We start from the raw sequence: 9,538 nt of genomic DNA on the forward strand, positions 1-9,538 counted from the left end.
TTCTTGTTGTCCCGGGCCGCGTTACCGGCCAGCTCGAGGATTTCAGCGGTCAGATACTCGAGCACAGCAGCCAGATAGACCGGGGCTCCAGCACCCACACGCTCAGCATCGTTACCCTTTCTCAGGAGCCTGTGAACACGGCCCACCGGGAACTGCAGTCCTTCCGGGAGGAGCGAGACTTGGCCTTGGCCCGAGCTTTCCCGCTGGTCTTTCCTCTTCCAGACATTTCCACAATCTCACAAATACTTTCACAAAGAATGAATAATTTCCTTAGCATTAATGATGACCAGTAGGCGGTCAGGATGGCCGAGCGGTCTGAGGCGCTGCGTTTAGGTCGCAGTCTCCATTGGAGGCGTGGGTTCAAATCCCACTTCTGACACCTTGTGTTTTGACTGCTCTGGAGGCGTTTGGGAGCAGAGGTGAAGAACAAAGAGAGAACAGGAAAGAACATGGACAAGCAAAATAACAATGGACCCAAAGATGTTGCATCAAAACATCAGAGTAAGAGGCAACTGAGCAAACAGCAGGGCACAGAAGACATCAAAAATGTAACCTTTGTGTCGGGGTGGAAGATGTTGCCAATATCCTTAATGAATACATTGCTGTCTTCTCAAATGAGGGGGTGATGCAGATATTGTTATGAAGGAGGAGGAGTGTGAAGTATTGGACGAGATAAGTTAAGGAGAGAGGAAGTCTTAATGGGATGAGCATCCTTGAATGTGGATAAATCACCAGGACCAGATGAAATGTACCCCAGGCTGTTGAATGAAGCCAGGGAAGAAATAGTGGAAGGTCTGACCATCGTTTTCCAGAGGATTGGAGGTCTTGTAACGTTGCAATAGAAGCAAAATACCACGCAGATCAAGCATGGCTGAGCCTTTAGAGTAGAGAAACAGGGCTGAATTCCCTGAACCAGTTCTACAGCTTTCAGAATAGAAGGAGCCTATACAAACCTGATGGGTTCCACTTAAACCAAAGAGCTGGAGGTGTTGACAGTCAGAACAGATAAAATGTGGAGGAGTGTTTGAAGCAGATTCTGTGTGGTTACTGTAGTTGTACTATGGAGTTATTTCAAGGAGTTGATTCTGAATGTAATGGATCAACGTGGACCCACCCAAGGCAAAGGTCACTGAAAGTGGCAACGCAGGTGGATAAGGTAGTCAAGAAGGCAAACGGCATGCTTGCCTTCATCAGTCGGCGTATAGAGTATAAAAATTGGCAAGTCATGTTGCAGCTGTACAGAACCTTAGTTAGGCCACACTTCGAATATTGCGTGCAATTCTGGTCGCCACACGACCAGAAGGACGTGGAGGCTTTGGAGAGGGTACAGAGGAGGTTTACCAGGATGTTGCCTGGTCTGGAGGGCATCAGCTATGAGGAGAGGTTGGAAAAACTCAGATTGTTTTCACTGGAACGACGGAGGTGGAGGGGCGACATGATAGAGGTTTACAAAGTTATGAGCGGCATGGACAGAGTGGATAGTCAGAAGCTTTTTCCCAGGGTGGAAGAGTCAGTTACTGGGGGACATGGGTTTAAGGTGCGAGGGGCAAAGTTTAGAGGGGATGTGCGAGGCAGGTTTTTTACACAGAGGGTGGTGAGTGCCTGGAACTTGCTGCCAGGGGAGGTGGTGGAAGCAGATACGATAGCGACGTTTAAGAGACATCTTGACAAATACATGAATAGGAAGGGAATAGAGGGATATTGGCCACGGAAGTGCAGAAGGTGTTAGTTTAGGCAGGCATCAAGATCGGCGCAGGCTTGGAGGGCCGAATGGCCTGTTCCTGTGCTGGACTGTTCTTTGTTCTTTGTTCTAAGCTTCCCTGTGGTCCAGCCTGGTTGAATGGAACTGAAGCAAACAAATCATCCAGAAGTGGAAAAGAAATATAAGGCCATGAAAGTACAGAATTCAGATGGATGCAATACCAGATGGTATGGCAAGAGTGTAAAACAGCAACAGACTGGTGAATAAAACTTTCCCATTGAATAAGACAAGAGAAGAGAAGGGTAATAATAGTGTCAGAGGTGAGTTGTGACACTATTCACATTCCACCTTGATCTGAATAGGACTGTTGAAGGGAGTGATTGAGAAGAATAGAGGAGAAATGAAAAGAAAGGAGAAATAAACAAAAGGTCTTTTGATTTTAGAATGCTTGTTTTTGGAAATGACAGACTGTAAAGTGTGCGTGTCAGAAGATATAGAGCGAAGTTGGGTGTGACAAGATCACAGGAAAGTTGTGCCCTGAGACAAGGTGTGTGTTGACAGGAAAGCTGCTTTCTTTTGCACAATATGTATTTTATTCATATAATTTGTGCAATTACATTGCAAAGCAGTTCAAATTTAATATTACATAAGGTACAATACAGATCAGTTTCCTTCAATAATGTACATGAGGTATCTCACTATCCCTGCCTGCACAGGTTATATTTACAGTATTTACATTACACATCAAACATTCTCTGGTGCAAACAGCCCGAGCGGTTTTACACAGGTTCCAGCCTCTCGCTGCACGAGGGCCTTAGTCTGTCGCCTTTCTATTGAGACTCCATGGTGGCTTCCCGAAGCTTTAATGCCGTCCCACAGCACATAGTCTTGAATGTTGGAATGTGCCAGTCTGCAACACTCGGTCATGGACAGCTCTTTGCACTGGAATACCTGTCCCACGGCCGGGCTCGTTCTCAATAGAGATCATTTCAAATGAACATTTCCTAAATCCGTGCTTTCTCTCTCGCAATAAAGAGAACAGGATGTCTGGCAGATTCAGTGTGAGACGATAACACTGCCGGGTAAAGGCCGCTTTCCAACTCCAATCTTAACACAGGAGATTCCCCAAACAGCTGCAATAGGGTGTTTGTAAACTGTTGGAAGCGGATGTGTGTGGAAATGGTGATGTTACTGAGGAGGTTCCTTGTTATAGAATGGATTGTGTTTTGGTGGGAATATTACTGAGTGTTAATTGTAGCAGGATCATATTTAAAAGCTCCGGCTTTCTGGAAAGCCTTGACTGTGAAGGTCGAGTCTGGAAGGGTTTGCGTGGAGAGCTGGGTTTCGGTTCTACTGTTAATAAAGGGTTTGAAATTGGCAGCCCGGAGGAAACTGGAGGTGGAGATGAAAGATAAGGTGCCGTTCTCTCTCTGTCTGTCACTCTGGGTGTCTCCTTCATTCTCGCTCTCTGTTTAATCTTCACTCTTGTCTCCTCCCCTCCCTGCTCTCACTCTGCCTTTCTCAGCCAGGTCCGGGCGGCCTGTAAAAAAAAGGAAGCTGACGGAATCAGTCTCTTTTATTGTGCACTGATTTGAGGCAAGAATTATCATGGTGGCTGTGGTGGGGAAGAGACGGTAGCCCACCCCCTCCTGGAATGTGTCTTGGCAAAGAAGGTGTGGAAAGGGATGCAGTGGTTTTTGTCGAGGTTCATCCCAAGCAGCTCGATAACACTGGAGTCTGTGCTCTACGGGCTGTTCCCAGGGACGCACACCGAGACAAACATCAACTGCTGCTGGAGGACTATCAATTCGGTGAAAGACGCCCTTTAGTCTGCCCGAAACTTGCTGGTCTTCCAGCGCAAAGAGTTGTCCACCACCGAATGTCGCAGACTGGCACATTCCAAGGACCAGGACAACGTGGGCAGGGACGCACTAAAGCTTGGGGCAGCCGCAGCAAAGGCTCAATGGGGAAAGACCATTATGTAAGGTCCCCCCACCAAGCTGAGCGGAGGGGCTGGATCCATGGGAAACCCTTCGAACCGTATAGGGAAAATTTTGTGTGCTGTAAATGTAGAAATGTATATGGCATGACAATGAAATGGAAGAGTTGTGAGGCAACTCGTGATTGTATAGAAGGAAACTGATCACCTTTGCACTGTTTGTATTTTTTGACTTGATGCTGTTTTAAACTGTTTGGGAATGTAATTTTTACAGATTTTTATGAATAAAGTATATTTTGGAAATTAAAAAAAAAGTCTGGCAGTATACCAGAGTATGGTCCTGGCCGGCAGCATATTAGAATCCATGAGGAAAGGTATCATCACCCTCATCTACAAGCGGAAGGGGGAGGGGGCAGAAATCAGAAATTGGCGGCTCATCTCACTGCTTAACATCGACTCCAAGATTCTGTCAAAAGTCATCGCCAGTCGAGTCAAGTCTGCTCTGGAGTTGGTGATTGACCCTGATCAGACCTGTACTATACCAGGCAGGAAGATCTCTGATAGCCTCGCGCTACTCAGGGATACGATCACCTATGTACGGGACAGGAGGGTGGACACCTGCCTCATCAGCCTGGACCAGGAGAAGGCTTTTGACAGGATATCGCACAACGACATGATGGACGTACTTTCCAAAATGGGGTTTGGGGAGGGAATCTGCAATTGGATTAAACTGGTCTACACAAACATCAGTAGCGCAGTCTCAATCAATGGGTGGGAATCAGAAAGTTTCTCAATCCAATCTGGAGTCAGGCAGGGCTGTCCTTTCTCCCCTGTCTTGTTTGTTTGCTGTATTGGACCCTTTTCTGAGTCAATTAGGAAGAATGCGATAATCAGAAGTGTAACAATCCCAGGCAGTGGAGGCACTCAGGTTAAAACCTCCCTGTACATGGATGACATCGCCGTTTTCTGCTTGAACCCGCTGCCTGTGCGCAGACTGATGAGCATCTGTGACCAGCTCGAACTGGCATCGGGAGCCAATGTTAAACACGGCAATAGCGAGGCCATGTTCTGTGGGAACTCAGCTGACCGATCCTTTGTCCCCTTCACCATTAGGTCAGCCGACTTGAAGGTGCTGGGGTATGGTTCGGAAGGGCCGGGGCGTGCACCAAAACCTGGGAGGAACGAGTAGCCAGGGTACAACATAAGCTGAACATGTGGGAGCAGCGAACACTCTCCATTGTGTCAGGTTACTGTACGTGGTGCAGGTCTGGCCCATACTGCACTCCTGCACTGTGGTGATCACCTGAGCCATTTTCCGCTTCATCTGGGGATCCAAAATGGACCAGGTCCCGAGGGACACGATGTTCAAACCTCTGGAGAAAGGCGGGAAAAATGTACCCAACATCGCCCTCATCCTGATGGCTACCTTTGTGTGTGGCTGTATCAAGCTGTGTGTAGACCTCCAGTACGCAAACTCCAAGTGTCACTCCATGCTGAGGTTCTATCTGTCCCCGGTGTTGCGAAGGATGGGCCTGGTCATATTGCCGTGGAACGCTCCATCCAGTTGGACTGTGCTGTAACACCTATCCTTCATGGAAAAGTTTCTGTGGAAAAACACCTTTGACCACCAATCCATCAGGCACTGGTCTGCACAGAATGTTCTCAAGGCCCTACGGGAAAGGAAGATGGTGGATCCTGTCGGATGGTTCCCCGGGCAGACTTCCAAAGTAATTTGGCGGAATGCCCCATCACCAGAACTTTCAAACAAGCACCAAGATGTAGCTTGGCCGATGGTGAGAAGAGTCGTCCTCGTCAGATCCTTCCTGCATGCCCGAAGTCTCACCCCCTCTGCACAATGCCCTCAAGGTGGCTGTGGTGGGGAAGAGACAGTTGCCCACCTCTTTCTAGAATGCGTCTTTGCAAAGCAGGTGTGGAAAGAGATGCAATGGTTTTTGTCGAGGTTCATCCCAAGCAGCTCTGTAGCACAGGAGTCTGTGCTCTACGGGCTGTTCCCAGGGACGCACACCGAGATAAACATCAACTGCTGCTGGAAGACTATCAATTCGTTGAAAGATGCTCTTTGCTCTGCTCGAAACTTGCCGGTCTTCCAGCGCAAAGAGTTGTCCACCACCGAATGTTGCAGACTGGCACATTCCAAGGTCCAGGACTACGTGCTGAGGGACGCACTAAAGCTTGGGGCAGCTGCAGCAAAGGCTCAATGGGGAAAGACCACAGTGTAAGGTCCCCCCACCATAGTGAACTGAGGGGCTGGATCCATGGGAAACCCCTCGAACTGTAGCCAGAAATTATTTGTTTGCTGTCAAATGTACATGGCATGAGAAATGAAATGGAAGGGTTGTGAGGCAACTCACTCCTGTATTGAAGGAAACTGATCTCCTTTACACTCTTTGTATTGTTTGACTTGGTGCTTTTTGGAACTGTTTTGTAATGTATTTTTTTTACAGATTTTTATGAATAAAGTATATTTTGGAAGTTAATAGAAGAAAGTCTGGCAGAGGTAAAGGAGGGAAAGGACTAGGCAAAGGCGGAGCAAAGCGGCACCGCAAAGTGCTTCCTGACAATATCCAGAGCATCACCAAACCAGCAATCCGCCGCCTGGCTCGCCGTGGCGGGGTCAAGCGGATCTCGGGTTTGATCTATGAGGAGACTCGCGGGGAGTTGAAAGGTTTCCTGGAGAATGTGATCAGGGATGCGGTCACCTACACTGAGCACGCCAAGCGCAAGACGGTCACTGCCATGGATGTGGTGTACCCTCTGATACGGCAGGGCCGCACAACTCGACCCTTTCCAGCAAACACACACTCTTCGAAGAGCCACCCACCGTCTCACAGAGAGAGCAATGAGCTGGAAACGGGAGCTGGGATAGGCTGTTCAGAACTGTCTGGAATAAATCTGTGCTGTATTCGTGTAGAAAACTGGAATCCCCGAAATTGACATTTCAGTTGCAGCAAGGATGTGCAATGGATTTGATTTTCTAAACGGGCTGTGTAAACAGTGCCCGAGGCTCTACACTTAGTTATTTCCCCATTCGACACATACCCTCAGTGAAAAGCCACATCACTCCTCCAGAATCACTCATTGTTTTCATAGAATTTCAAAATGATTTTGCTGCAATGAGGGAATCCGGGAATTTTGGAGCAGCCGTTGAATCGGTCACTGGAACCAGACCCAATTGTGATGTTATTTCTTCCGAGACGGTGTTTCCTGCACTGAAACTGACAGGGTTTGTGAAACTGATCAGTTTCAGCTCAATCATTCAGGGACCTGGAATTCCCACAGCTTGAGCCCGCGCTCACTTCTAATTGGTCAACCTCTTCCCATTCGCATTTCTTAACCAATCGCAGAGCCACGAATTGGGGAAAATGCAGCAAATCATTGGCTTAAATTGTCGAAATTGGCAGAACGTTTGAATTCGAAAAAGGCGCCAATTTCAGTGTCGGCAAAAAGCGAATTACTGGAAAATCTATTTAAAGTTGTTCGTAAAATATTTTCCACCAACCTTTAAAAACCTTTCTTTATTCCGCTATTATCGCCACAAATTCCTGGCGCTATTTTACGCACAGCTTTAACCTGTCATTTTCCCCCCCACTTCTTATCTGCAACCGGCGGTGGAAGACTCCATTCAGCAATCCTTAAGGGACCAATAACTCAAACTCGGTGTGGAAAGGAATAAATTAGACTATTGGTAATTCCCCTTCACACAGGGATCAGGGGGACAGTGAGAAGCCACTGAAATAGTTGCTCATAAACATTTTAAATAGTTCCTATTCTGTTCTGTTACTGACATGCTTGAATCAGACAGTAATCAGCCCTTTCAGGGACTGTGGGTGGCTCTGAAAAGAGTCTTTGGTTTATTAGATGACATTTTGTCTGCTTTACATTTTCTGGGAGCTTTGAGCGATGGTTTTCTTGGGTAGCACCCCGCCCTGAGCGATGGTCACCCCTCCCAGCAGCTTGTTGAGCTCCTCCTCGTTGCGGACGGCCAGCTGCAGTTGTCTGGGGATGATGCGGGTCTTCTTGTTGTCCCGGGCCGCGTTACCGGCCAGCTCGAGGATTTCAGCGGTCAGATACTCGAGCACAGCAGCCAGATCGACCGGGGCTCCAGCACCCACACGCTCAGCATAGTTACCCTTTCTCAGGAGCCTGTGAACACGGCCCACCGGCAACTGCAGTCCAGCCCGGGAGGAGCGAGACTTGGCTTTGGCCCGAGCTTTCCCGCCGGTCTTTCCTCCAGACATTTCCACAATCTCACAAATACTTTCACAAATGGATAATTTCCGCAGCATTTACTTTACTTTAAGACTGAGAACTCTCCTCAATGGTCGGTACTTAAATCTATTTGCCTATATTCTTCATCAATCAGGTCACTGACCAACACAAGAGGGCGGGATTTACCCGCCACGACATCAGAAGCACAAAATTTGTCAATTTCAAAAAGCCCGCCAATTTCATTGTCGGAAAGGAGCGGATTGAAATAAATGTCATCCTTAGTGAAAGATTTAAAGTCCCATCTCTTGATTTTGTTTTATTCAACTTGTAAAATGTTATTTAAATTGTGACTCATTCGACAATCGCTTTCAAACTGTCCCGGGTGGGGCCTGCATTGGCCTGAAGTGAAATACTCAGTTTAGTTTTCAATCAGAGCCCAGTGTCCTTCTCTGAAAAGAGGGAGCCGGATCAAGTCCTCAAACGGCCCTTAACTTGCTCTGTAATAATCCCATCCCAGGCTGTTACACTGCGGAGAGTTGCTGTTAATAAAATGATTAATCAGTGAAGGGATTAAGGTCTAATCCTTACCGCTGAAATCAGCTGTTAATGCGGTCATACAGGGGCTGTGAAAAAACAGAATAAGAGCAGCTTTAAGCAAAAAAAGTGAAGGCAGGTGATCAGATTATGGGTTCGTGTTCGGTTAATAACAGGAGATACAAACACAGCAGTGGGATCTTTATTATATTATACATCGTCTTAAAGTGATTTCATAAAGATGTCAGATGCAGCTTTTTCAGAGATTGTTGGTGGCTCTTAAAAGAGCCGTTGTGTTTGGGATGTTTTTCAGTCCATTGTGCAGTTTTACTTGGAGCTGGTGTACTTGGTCACCGCCTTTGTCCCTTCCGACACGGCGTGCTTGGCCAGCGCCCCGGGCAGCAGCAGGCGCACGGCGGTCTGGATCACCCAGAGCTGATGGTTGTTGTAATGGGCCAGGCGGGAAGCCTCACCCGCGATGCGCTCGAAAACATCGTTCACAAACGAGTTCATGATGCTCATGGCCTTGGAGGAGATGCCGGTGTCGGGATGAACCTGCTTCATCACTTTGTAGATGTAGATGGAGTAACTCTCCTTCCTCTGCTTCTTGCCGCCCTTTGTTGACGGTTTATTTAAGGTTTTCTTGGCGCCTTTCTTAGGAGCTGCTTTCTTCTCTTTTTTATTTCCAAAATATACTTTATTCGTAAAAATCTGTTAAAAATACATTGCCAAACAGTTTCAAACAGCACCAAAAAATACAAACATTGCAAGGGAGATCAGTTTCCTTCAATACAATCATGAGTTGCTTCACAACCCTTCCATTTCACATTTGTCATGCCAATTACATTTTTACATTTACAGCAAATGAAAATTTTCCCGATACAGTTCGAGGGGTTTCCCATGGTTCCAGCCCCTCAGTCCAGCTTGGTGGGGGAACCTTACACTGTGGTCTTTCCCCATTGAGCCTTTGCTGCGGCTGCCCCAAGCTTTAGTGCGTCCCTCAGCACGTAGTCCTGGACCTTGGAATGTGCCAGTCTGCAACATTCGGTGGTGGACAACTCTTTGCGCTGGAAGACCAGCAAGTTTCGGGCAGACCAAAGGGCGTCTGTGTCTCTGCACTCTGTGAGTGATAA

The 9,538-nt window shown here is 47.5% G+C and overlaps 1 non-coding gene across 1 annotated transcript; it reads left to right on the top strand.

Annotated features, from left to right (window-relative positions):
- Positions 1-296: 296 nt before the first annotated feature.
- trnal-uag (transfer RNA leucine (anticodon UAG)) lies at positions 297-379 on the top strand. The gene has a single exon. It is a non-coding gene; the product is annotated as a tRNA-Leu (tRNA).
- Positions 380-9,538: the final 9,159 nt, after the last annotated feature.

The sequence above is a fragment of the Heterodontus francisci genome, unplaced genomic scaffold (genome assembly GCF_036365525.1).
Source record: "Heterodontus francisci isolate sHetFra1 unplaced genomic scaffold, sHetFra1.hap1 HAP1_SCAFFOLD_102, whole genome shotgun sequence".
NCBI classification, from domain to species: domain Eukaryota; kingdom Metazoa; phylum Chordata; class Chondrichthyes; order Heterodontiformes; family Heterodontidae; genus Heterodontus; species Heterodontus francisci.